General features: G+C 39.3%; 1 long non-coding RNA gene across 1 annotated transcript; it reads right to left on the reverse strand.

Moving 5' to 3' along the window:
- Positions 1 to 3023: 3023 nt before the first annotated feature.
- Positions 3024 to 6422, reverse strand: LOC132043032 (uncharacterized). The gene is made up of 2 exons (XR_009411644.1): positions 5471 to 6422; positions 3024 to 4152 (listed from the first exon to the last, which is right to left on the reverse strand). It is a non-coding gene; the product is annotated as an uncharacterized LOC132043032 (long non-coding RNA).
- Positions 6423 to 12114: the final 5692 nt, after the last annotated feature.

Here is a 12114-nt window from a genome sequence, read left to right on the forward strand (position 1 = left end):
TTTACCATAAATTCACAACCAAAGCAATATTTAGCAGTAAATTACAAAAAACCCAACTTTTACCAAAATCATCGTATTAAGACATTAGACCTAAACATAGCAATCTACGAATTTAGTAACCTTTTCACACCCTATTCCCTGTGGGATTCGACCCCAACCTTGTTGGGTTACTATATTTGACAACGTCAGTGTTATACCATTAATAGGTGTAATTTCAGCATATCAGCCACATTTGTTCAAGGATTGCTTGACAGCTTTATTGCAAGAGGGGATGGATATTTCCGTGTCAGTACCCATGCCCTTAATTTAGAAAAGCTTGACGACATCCGCAAAGGGTGAGCGCGATATTGATAGAGGCGAGTAAGTGGGCCGGATCGTCAGGTGTGCAGAAGGTGACTAGAGGGGGATCGAGGCAATCGTACCGTAAAGGGGTGAGCGCGATATTGATAGAGGGCAGAGTTAGAGGGACAAATCTGTGGGTGCCGGCAGCGATTATAGAAGTGGATCGAGGCAGTCGTATTCTAGATAATCAAGCAAGTTGGCGACTAGTGCACCTTCTCAATTTGCAGGCAGGAAATTTGACCGCTCTATTCATTCAAGATAGGGTCAGAGCTCGAGAGCTTCGGGTTCCCTGTTTGGAAGTGATTAACATGGATTTAATTGTAGGATTACCTCATTCCTGAAGCAAATATGACTCCATATGGGTGATCGTAGACAGGCTCACGAAACCAGCTCATTTTCTTCCAGTGAGAACCACATACTAGGCGGAAGATTATGCAAGGTTATATCTTAAGGAGATAGTGCGACTTCATGGTATCCCGATATCTATTATCATAGACCGAGGAGCACAATTTACAGCTAAATTCTGAAAGTCCTTCCAAGAAGGTTTGGGTATTCAGGTAAGACTTAGCATAGCGTTTCATCCACAAACCGATGGGCAAGCCCGGACGTTATTCAGACCTTGGAAGATATGTTACGAGCATGTGTGCTAGATTTTAGTGGTAGTCGGGATGACCACTAACCCCTTATTGAGTTTACATACAACAATAGCTATTATTCCAGTATTCAGATGGCACCGTATGAAGCTCTATATTGAAGAAAGTGTAGATCCCCAATTGGGTGGTTTGAAGTAGGACAGTAATGACTAATAGGCCTTGAGTTGATCAAACAAGCGGTGACGAAGGTCAAGGTTATCAGAGATCGATTAGTGACAGCCCAAAGTCACCAGAAATCTTATGCGGACAACCATTAGCGAGACTTAGAATTTCAAGTTGATGATTGGGTATTCTTAAAGGTACCACCGATGAAAGGCGTGATGAGATTTGGCAAGAAGGGAAAATTAAATCCTCGATACATTGGACCTTATAAGATTGTTCACAAGATGGGCCAAGTAGCGTAGGAAATGGGCTTACCCTCAAAATTTGAATCAGTCCATCCAGTTTTTCACCTATCAATGCTCCGTAAATGTGTTAGAGATCCTACTAGAATCATGCCGGTAGATGATGTTCAAGTTACAGAAAAGTTGGCTTATGAGGAGGTACCCATTGCCATACTAGATAGGCAAGTACGGAGACTTAGAAACAAAGAAGTAGCTTTAGTCAAGGTTTTATAGAGAAACAATAACCGAGAGGAAATGACTGGGGAAGCAGAAGAAAACATGAAGTCCAAATACCCATACTTGTTTCAACCCCCGGAAGTGAATCAAAAAGGGGCATCGGTTTTATGAGGTATGTATGCTTTCTTTTTATGCTTTTGGGTCATGTGTGGCCATACTTTCTTGCCGTTGTGTTGTAGCCCTGTGAGGCGTTGTTATTATGGGTTGTTGTGACAGGATGGTAGCGCCATATTAGAGGGGAAACTCTGGCAAAATTTTTGTAGAATTCCCGAGAACTTAACATTCGAGGACGAATATTTTTAAAAGGGGGAAGAGTGTTACACCTCAAAAAATTTAATATCGTCGTACGGTAGGTCGACTAATGCAGGACAAGAAGTATATGATGTCTCTATAAGTAAGAAGTAGTATTTAATGGTTCTAATTAATATTCCAAAGGCATTTGAGGCAAGAGAAGAAAGTTCGTTAAGAAAGGCGAAGTATACGTTGTGTTTCGGAAAGGATTTGCAAAGCACTGAGTTAATGTTGACCTAACGATATCCTAAAGAAGAGTTATAATGCCCCTTAGATTATTAATGAAGTGTTAAACAACTGTTAAGAAGGTTCCATAAGAATCGGAGATCAAACGGAGTGACGAGAACAACTTTAGAAAACTGGGAGTTATACAACCAACTTATATGGCGCGTATAATTTATACCGTCCGTATAAGGGACCGTGTAAGCTGTCCAGAGAAGGGGCCTCCACTGTAACATTATACGGTCACACATATGGATAGTATAAGTTATACGGACCATATGTGTATTCGTATAATACCTGACGGGGAGATTTTTAATTTTATAAAGGAGCCCCAAGTTCATTTATTTCATTTCCCATTTTCTCTCCAACACTCTCCATACCTCTAGAACTTTCCACACCCTTTATTTACAAGAATCCAAGATAAATCAAAGATCAACTTTATCAAACCAAGGGAATCAAGAGTAAGGAAGCTTTCTATGGTTGCTAGAAGTCAAGAACCCCCTTGGAAATTGAAGCTAGGGTTTCCTCAAGTGAAGTATTTTCATCCAAAGGCCATTCTCACATTATCAAAGGTAAGATTTATCTTTTCATGTTATTAAGAGTATTGAGAGGTTGAAAGACTTGGATTATCGAAGGAAGTAGAGGGTGGGTTACAAATGTCACGACCCAACCCCGTAGGCCGTGACTGGTGTCCAACCTGGGCACTCGTATTCACACTCTTTAGCTATGTGTTCAGTTCACAACAACACCATATGGAACTTATAACGACTAAATCATAGTCTCGGAACTGTCGCATAAATGTATATATATATGTTCGGTGATCTGTCCCCTGAGGAGTCACAACCGATCTTATCATGAAGTAATACGCAAGCCGACAAGGCTGCCATCATATAACAATATCATATGCATGCCGACAAGGCTGCCATCATATAACAATATCATATGCAAGCCGACAAGGCTGCCACTATAGACGAGCATCATACCATAACACATCGTATAGACACAGCTGAACAGAACTCATACACAACCCACACATATGTCCACAGACCTCTAAGAGTTTCAACAGTGAAATATGATGGGACAGGGCCCCGTCGTACCCTTAAATAACATATGCATATATTTAGATCAAAAAGGATCTATACCAAAGTCTGGGCTCCGGAACAACGGAACTCTTCAAGATAGCAGAAGGGAAGTCTTAAGCTGGCGGTTCACCAAAGCGCGTATTTGTACCTGCGGGCATGACACGCAGCCCCCCGAAGAAAGGGGGTCAGTACGGAATATGTACCGAGCATGTAAAGCGTGAAGTACAGTAAAAGGATCATAACTGAAATATGGAGTACAGTAAATGTGTACAATATCCAGAATACCAAAACACTTGCCTTTGTAACATAATCATACTTGTCAATATCATATATCATATGCATGTATATATATCGTACCCGGCCCTTTAATGAGGGACTCGGTGAATAAGATCATCATATGCCCTCCTGGCCGCCATGACATGTCATCATATCATCATATCATATATATATATATATATACCGTACCCGGCCCTTTAGTGAGGGACTCAGTGAACAATGCAGTGAAACTGTGCACGATAACATACCCGGCTCGGGACTCGGTGAAAGATATATTGAGGTATGCACGAGCAGAGTAGTGAGAAAACTATATGCAATTCAAAACATTTTTAAGGACTCAATAGAATAGTCAACACGAACCATCGTTCGCAAATTCAATTAATAGTCATGTCATATATCTTTCGGATGTCCCTGTGTATTATATCAAAATGGAACTTTGAAATCACGTGCACATCTAAATATATATAAAACAAAACATAAGTTATGGGAATCAAGATCAATAGCCCTCCTAGTGGCTCTAGGAATAGGAATTCCTTTGGAATCGTATATATATATCATATATTCATTTCACAACGATCATGCCAAAAATAAAGAAGGGTTAGCTTCACATACCTTTAGCGCTTATTCGCCACACAATATGTATACGCTGCCCAATAATACTTTAACCTATATTAAGATGCCAACAACTACGGTTAAGTTACAGGGAGATTCAAAACGTATTCTAATGTTAGTAACTCCTTTCTAGATGTTTGGACGACGTTTTCTCTTGTAGCCAAACCGACTACATACAACAAATCCCACATCGAAAATTATACATTCAATACCAATCCGGACAGCCCACACAACATTCCAAATAGCCCACATTCACAACATGCAATAACGATTCACATACGGCTACTACATTCTCAAGTTATTTCTAATAGTTCGTAGCCTTGACGTTTGCATGTAACAACTTTATAACAGCCCATCCTACATATAACACAATGTATAATCCTAATTATAATTAATCTTCCAAGCTCAATAAGAACAACAAAAACGTGTCAAAACAGCCCGCATGCGATTTCAAATCAATCCATGCCTTACAACATTCGATAATAGTTTACATGCGGTTATGACACCTCTATTTTATTCTCATTAGTCTATAGTTGTAATACTTCATCAAAATGATCCTATAACAGCCCAATTACTATGACAACATGATGTGTACTCTTAATTATAATTAGTTTTTCCAACTTGACAAAAATAACAACACGTCTCAAAACAATCCCTAACCAACGACATAAAGATGTTCGGAATTCTTGCAAACGTTTACGAACATACTAAGCAACCCACATACGATTCTTACACATTATTTCATGTCTTCTTTTCATATAGTTTCAGTAGGTTACGACCAGCAGTCACACGACAACTACAACATCAATTCATACGCAACTAAGCTACATCGTCATCTCTATAATCCTTACAACAACTCACAAACGACTTTAGTTCCAATTCCAACCATTAAACACCTTCATTCCCATCATAAAATTCATGACAATAACAATCAAAATATCAAGTAAAATCAGTTCACTAACTTCTACAAAAACAGTCCACTACACGGCTTAACCATGCTTCAACATCACACACATAAAATCATGGATTCAATTATTTTCATACTAACACAACTTCACCTTTAACCTTCCAATTCTTTTCATTCTTTTTACCATGCAATCTATGATAGCAACAACCATAATTACTAAGGAAAATCATTCCATCATTTCCACTAAAATAGTCCCTACGGCCACATTAACATTCCAACACCAACATTCATGATTTTATGCATGAAATTCATATTCACCAAGTTACATCCATACTTCAACATCAACATATATAATTCCATGATTATTATCATGTTCCAACATCAACACACATCATTTCATGCATGAAACTTATATTCACACATCTACATCACCCTTAACACATGTAAAAGGAAGTTAGATCTTACCTTGACAATTCGACTTCTCAACTTGGCTAGAGTTTGTGAATTGAAATGATAATGGTTCTTGTTGCTCCAATGACTATCTTCACGTTTCTAGGGACCTTCTAAAGGGTTGAAACACCTTGGAAAATAATTTTTGGATCAAGACTCAAAGAGCTAAATTTCAGCCCTCTTGGCCGAATGGCTCTCCTCTCTCTCTCTAGGTTTTCCATTTTTGTGTTGTGAAATTGAAATGAGACTATGATCTCTCTTAGTCTTCCATTTGATTAAACTAAGATGCCTACAAGCTGGACACAACACATGCTCCACTCATGACATTGACCACTCAATTAACTTTGAACTAAAATTCTATTCTTTCTCTACTACTTTCGGCTAGCCTTGGCCGAATGTCCCTTTCTTTTTCCTTCCCTTTTAATTGTTTATGAGACAATTGCATGTGTAGTGAATGAATCATACACTAACCTTTGTCCTTTGCAATCATACAAGGATGAATGGTTAATATTTAAATGTGCAATGACTCATCCAACTTGTATGCCTTCATAAAATAATGCATGCCTTCATAAAATAATGGATGCCTTCAATATTTAAATGCATGCCTCAACTTTTTCTCCCCCAATTTCAGCCACCTTGGCCGAACCTCACCTCTTATTTTCTTTCAATTTGGTTGTCCACAATATAATGTAAGTGTAGTGGATGAATTAATGTTTAAATGCATATTTGTTTGTCTTCCATAATAGCCTTATTTTGGATGACTTTGAGTCTTCACTAGGCATTGGCACGTTAATGTTCCTCTTGGCTCATTGTTGCCACTAATTTTTTTATTAACACCGCAATTAAGTAGTTCCTAATCTACCATAATATTTTTATACTAAGTAAAATTTTTAAACAATTAGTTCTAATTTAGAAATTAAAAATCCGAGGTTTCTATCTCACGTCGATTCATTCGCGAATAACTCGACGTATAGAATACGAGGTCTAACAACAAATATGAGAATAGTAGCATTTTTGAGTAGTAGCCTCACATGAATCATGATTCTTGACATGTTACGAGTATAATCATGTTATAACTGATATTAAGAATATGGGAAAAACATTATATGAGGATGAATGTAATGTTTTATTATGACCATGGTTATGGATGACCTTGAGAGGAAATTGTGGGAATTAGATAATCCTAACTTGACAAAGTTATTGTTGGAATTAGATAATCCTAACTTGACAAAGTTATTGATTGGGATATTATGAATGTTATTATTGATGTTTGGGAGTTGTTATATTATATGGAGAAAGTTCTAGAAACAAAGGAAATGCTGCCCAATTTTCGTTAGCTTTAGCCTAAGCTTAAGTATGTTTCCGATTATCTAATCTTAACACGAACTCCTTTGAAGTTAGAATTATGAACTTGGAAGGAAGCGTATAGTCGGCAAGTTAGAAAGGCGTGAAGGTATGTAAGGCTAGTCCCTTCTTTTCTTAAGGCATGACTCCTATGACATGACTTTCCTTATCATTCCATGACCTTCTTACATTTTGCAAACTATGAGCCAATGCCTATAAAGAGTTTCTCATGAGATAAAAATAAGAGATATGTTACAAATATGATGATGATAATGACGAGTCTAAGTCTAGAGATTCTAAAGCTCATGATATGATATTTTTACGAAGCTAATGATCCTTATATGATTTCTTGATATTGGTCATTGTTGCTAGACTCACCTTATAATGCTAGTTCCTTCAACGTGAGACATAATGATTATGATTACTCCGTAATGGATTCGGGGGTCCTCGACCTTACGTTACCCCGATAGAGTTATAGTTGTCCCTGAGTTTTTAGGCATGCTTTATGACGAATCTATGATAATGAGATAACACCGTGCCTCGATGGCCAGGCATGACACCGCTAAGGCGGGCTGCTTATGATTACATCGTGCCTAGAGGGCCGGACATGACACAACTAGTGGGCGGCGTTTGATGGTTACCTGGATGCAGGTTAACGATGATAGTATTAATGATTTGTAGGACATGTGTTTTCTTGTAAAAGTTAAGCCGGTTATATCTTCGCCTCATATTTCATGATTTCTTTATAATGCTAGTATTATTCATGCCTTACATACTCAGTACATATTTTGTACTGACGTCCTTTTCTTTTGGGACGCTGTGTTCATGCCCACAGCTAGACAGGGAGACGGTGCAGATCTGTAGGAGCTGATCAACAGATTTACAGAAACACTCCATTATTCTGGAAGTGCCATTTGATGCATTATTTTGTGTACATATTTGGGCATGATGGGGTCCTGTCCCGTCCTTATGACGAGTACACTGGTAGAGGCTCCTAGATACGTACCTGTAGGTAGTCGATGTCCCACGATGATTACATAGTATATTTGTATATTGTTTTGGTAGCTCGAGGGGCATATGCACACATATGTAGATATGTTTTGGAAGCGAAAATGGTTTCCTTATGGCTAGTTGTGTTGAGAATAATGAATGTATTTAAAATGAGCATGATGATTAGCATAATGAGTTCTCGATAGTCAGCTCCAGATACCCGTCATGGCCCCTAGTCGAGTCATGACAAAAGTGGTATCAGAGTACAAAATTCAGCTAGAATTCACATTTCGAAAACTTAAGCATACGATTCACGAGTCTGAAGAATCCCAAGGACAATACGCAGATGGTCTGCATACCCGGACTTTATCCGAGAGTATACCAGAATATCATCAATGAGCACAATCACAAACAGATTTAAGAGAGGCCTGAATACATTATTCATCAAATTCATGAACACCATCGGAGAATTAGTCAACCCAAATGACATTACCTGAAATTCATAGTGGCCATTTCTCGTTTTGGAAGCTGTTTTAGGAATATCTTCTTCTCTAACTCTCGGGATGATAACGACCTCGATCTATTTTTGGGAAACCACTTAGCACCTCGTAATTGGTCAAACAAATCATCAATTCTTGGTAGCAAAATTTATTCTTTATCGTCACCTTATTCAGCTGCCTATAATCGATACACATTTGAAAAGAACAATCTTTCTTTCACACAAATAGGACAGGTTCTCCCCACGACGACAAAGTTGGCCTAATAAACCCCTTCTCAAGCAAATCTTTCAGCTTTGCCTTTATCTCTTTCAATTCTGCAGGAGCCATTTGGTAAGGAGGAATAGACATTGGTTTAGTATCCGGTAACACATCAATGGAAAAGTCAATCTCTTTCTCCGGGGGAAGGCCTGGAAGTTCATCTGAACATACATCCGAAAGTGCGTTCACCACTGGGACGAACTGAAAAGTCGGTGGCTTTGCTTCGGTGTCATGAACTCGAACTAGGTGATAAATGTAGCTTTTGGTATCATCTTTCTTACCTTAAGGTAGGAAATCAACCTACCTCTAGGAGACGTTGTATTACTTTTCCATTCAAGCACGGGTTCTCCCGGGAATGGGAATCGGACTATTTTCGTTCTGCAATCGACGTTAGCGTAACAAGAAGTCAACCAATCCATGCCCATAATCACATCAAAATCTAACATTTCCAGCTCTACCAAATCAACTTTAGTTTGACGGTCACATTCCACAATCATACTATTTTTGTACAAGTGCCTCGCTATTACTGGATCACCAGCCGAAGTAGATAGTTCCGTCCTAGGATATGTCTACGAGCCGTGTCTTACCGTAGTCTCATTTATGGGTGTGAAGCATGCCACACTTATAAATAAGAGGCTGCGGGGCATTTAGGAAAAATGACCATTCTTCTTCTTACTAACTCGTGCGATAGAGCCATGTCATAAGATTTTCTCCTCTCTAATTGTGCGTTATGATTTCAAAAATACCGGTAAAGAGAAAAGCCACCGGCAGGCTCAGCGGCATGGCTACTACGAAATACAACGAGGAAAGGGGACACCAACGGATATAGAAGAGGATGAATCTTATAATGAGGTTCCATCCAACACTTCTCACACTCCGCCTAATCCAGAAGAACGATAGGGGGCTTTAGCTCCAGCTCTTATGCCTACCATTCCCCCACCAGGTTCTTCGGGTCAACAAATGGCCGAGACTATTCCTATTGACACGTATAGTTACCGTCGGACAACGATCGTAGTATGGGTTTAGGTGATAGGGCGACTAGTGCTAGAGCCCGTGATTTCATGTGTTTAAATCCTGCGACTTTTTTCTCAAAAGCGAATGAGGACCCGCAAGGTTTTATTGATGAGACGTCGAGAACGTTGAGGATTATCCATGCCTCCGATACTGAATCCGTGGAATTGGCATGTTATAGACTCTGGGGTATGGCATTTCTTTGGTATAATAACTGGATCTCTTCAAGAAAGGAAAATGCACCTCCCCCGGTTTGGCAAAAATTTATAGATGCTTTTCTTCTTCACTATTTGCCACCTGAGGTTCGAAAGGCCCGAGCTGACAGGTTTCTGAATCTAAAGCAAGGGAACATAAGTGTCCGGGAGTATAGTCTTCACTTTAATTCATTGGATAGATGTGCTCCGACTATGGTGGTCGATATGGGAGATAGGGTACATGTATTTGGCGAAAGTTATTTAGGGCATACATTTGTTCAAGGGGATTTCTGGGATGTACCTTCATTGCAGCAGGATGAATATTTCCCGTATTCAAAGCCCATGCCTGTAATTTAAGAGCAACAACATCCGCAAAGCGCGAGCGCGATATTGATAGAGGCGCAAGTAAGAGGGATGATCCGTGGTGCCGTATAGCCGACTATGAGGGTGATAGAGGCAAGCCGTATTCTAGATATTCCGCGCCCTATGACTAGTACACCTCCTCATTTTGCAGTGAAATTTGATCGCCCTATTTATTCAGTACGTAGTCGAGCTCGAGAGCCTGTGCTCCCGCTTAAAGTGGTTAACCCGGGATTTCATTCAGGGTTACCTCGTTCCCGAAGCAAATATGACTCCATATGGGTGATCGTAGATAGGCTCACGAAATCAGCATTTTCTTCCAGTTAGAACCACATACTCAACGGAAGATTATGCAAGGTTATATCTTAAGGAGATAAGGCGACTTCATGATGTCTAGATATCTATTATCATAGATCGAGTGAGCACAATTTACAGCTCTACCTCGAAAGCCTTTCCGTGTATGCTTGGGTACCATGTAAGGCTTAGCACAAATAAGCCATCCACAAACCGATGGGCTTGCCGAACGCACTATTTAGACCTAAGATATATTACGAAATACGTGTGCTAGATTTTAGTAGTAGTTGGGATGACCACTTACCCTTTATTGAGTTTGCATATAACAATAGCCATTATTCCAGTATTCAGATGGCCTCGTATGAAGCTCTATATTGAAGAAAGTGTAGATCCCTAATTGGGTGGTTTGAAATAGGAGAGGTACATCTAATAGGCCCGGAGTTAATCCAACACGAGGTGGAAAAGTTCAAGGTTATCAGAGATCAATTAGTGATAGCCCAAAGTCACCAGAAATCTTATACGGACAACCGCCGGCGAGACTTAGAATTTCAAGTTGATGATTGGGTATTCTGAAAGGTATCACCAGTGAAAGGCATGATGAGATTTGGCAAGAATGGTAAATTAAGTCCTCGATACATTGGACCTTATAAGATTGTTCGCAAAATGGGCCAAGTAGCATATGAACTAGACTTACCCTCAAAATTTGAATAAGTCCATACGGTTTTTCACGTATCAATGCTCCGTAAATATGTCGAGATGTCGCAGAATCGTGCCGGTAGATGATGTTCAAGTTACGTAAAAGGTGGTTTACGAGGCAGGCTCATTGCCATACTAGATAGGCAAAGACAAGTAGACTTAGAAACAAAGAAGTAGCTTCTTACCAAGGTTTTATGGAGAAACAATAGCTGAGAGGAAATGACTTGGGAAGTGGAAGAAAACATGAAGTCCAAATACCCACACTTATTTCAAGACGCGCAAGAGACTCATAAAGGGGGCATCGGTATTACGAGGTATGTATGCTTTTCTTTTATACTTAGTCGCAGGTGACCATACTTTCTGTCGTTGGTGCCGTAGCTCCCCCGTGAGGCTTTGTTATTATGGGTTGTTGTGACAGGATGATAGCGCCATATTGGCGTGAGAAAACTCTAGGCGAAATTTTTGTAGAATTCCCGAGAACTTAACATTCGAGGACGAATGTTTTTAAAGGGGGGAAGTGTTATAACCCGTATTTCGTACGCTTGGATAATTCGGGAAAATTGCGAGAAGTTAAAGGCAAGACTATTTCAAAATTATTTTAATATACAAGTGGGTTGTGAATATTATTTATGACAACCTTATTAGTATGGAAATATCGAAAAGTGCCAAGGGTAAAAAAGGGATATTCCGCAAAACGTGGTCATGGAAATAATGTGGAAGGCTAGGGGCAAAATGGTAATATTAAGAAAAGTTGAGGGGCAAAATGGTAATCTCGCAAAAGGTTCATGAAAATTCTAAAAGGGCCATATTGGCCATGTGACAAAAAAAAAAGAAGAGAAAAGAAAAAGAATGCAAAAGGATGACAAACAAGTCATCTTTTGTTTAGTTAATTTAATGAAATTTCTAGAGAGGGGCATGTGCCCCTCACATGCTTATGGGGTACACATATATATATATGGGAGAGGCATTATTTCATTCAAGAGAAATAAGAAACAAAAAAAAAAAAAAGAAG

Source organism: Lycium ferocissimum, unplaced genomic scaffold, assembly GCF_029784015.1.
Source record: "Lycium ferocissimum isolate CSIRO_LF1 unplaced genomic scaffold, AGI_CSIRO_Lferr_CH_V1 ctg20202, whole genome shotgun sequence".
Lineage (NCBI taxonomy): Eukaryota > Viridiplantae > Streptophyta > Magnoliopsida > Solanales > Solanaceae > Lycium > Lycium ferocissimum.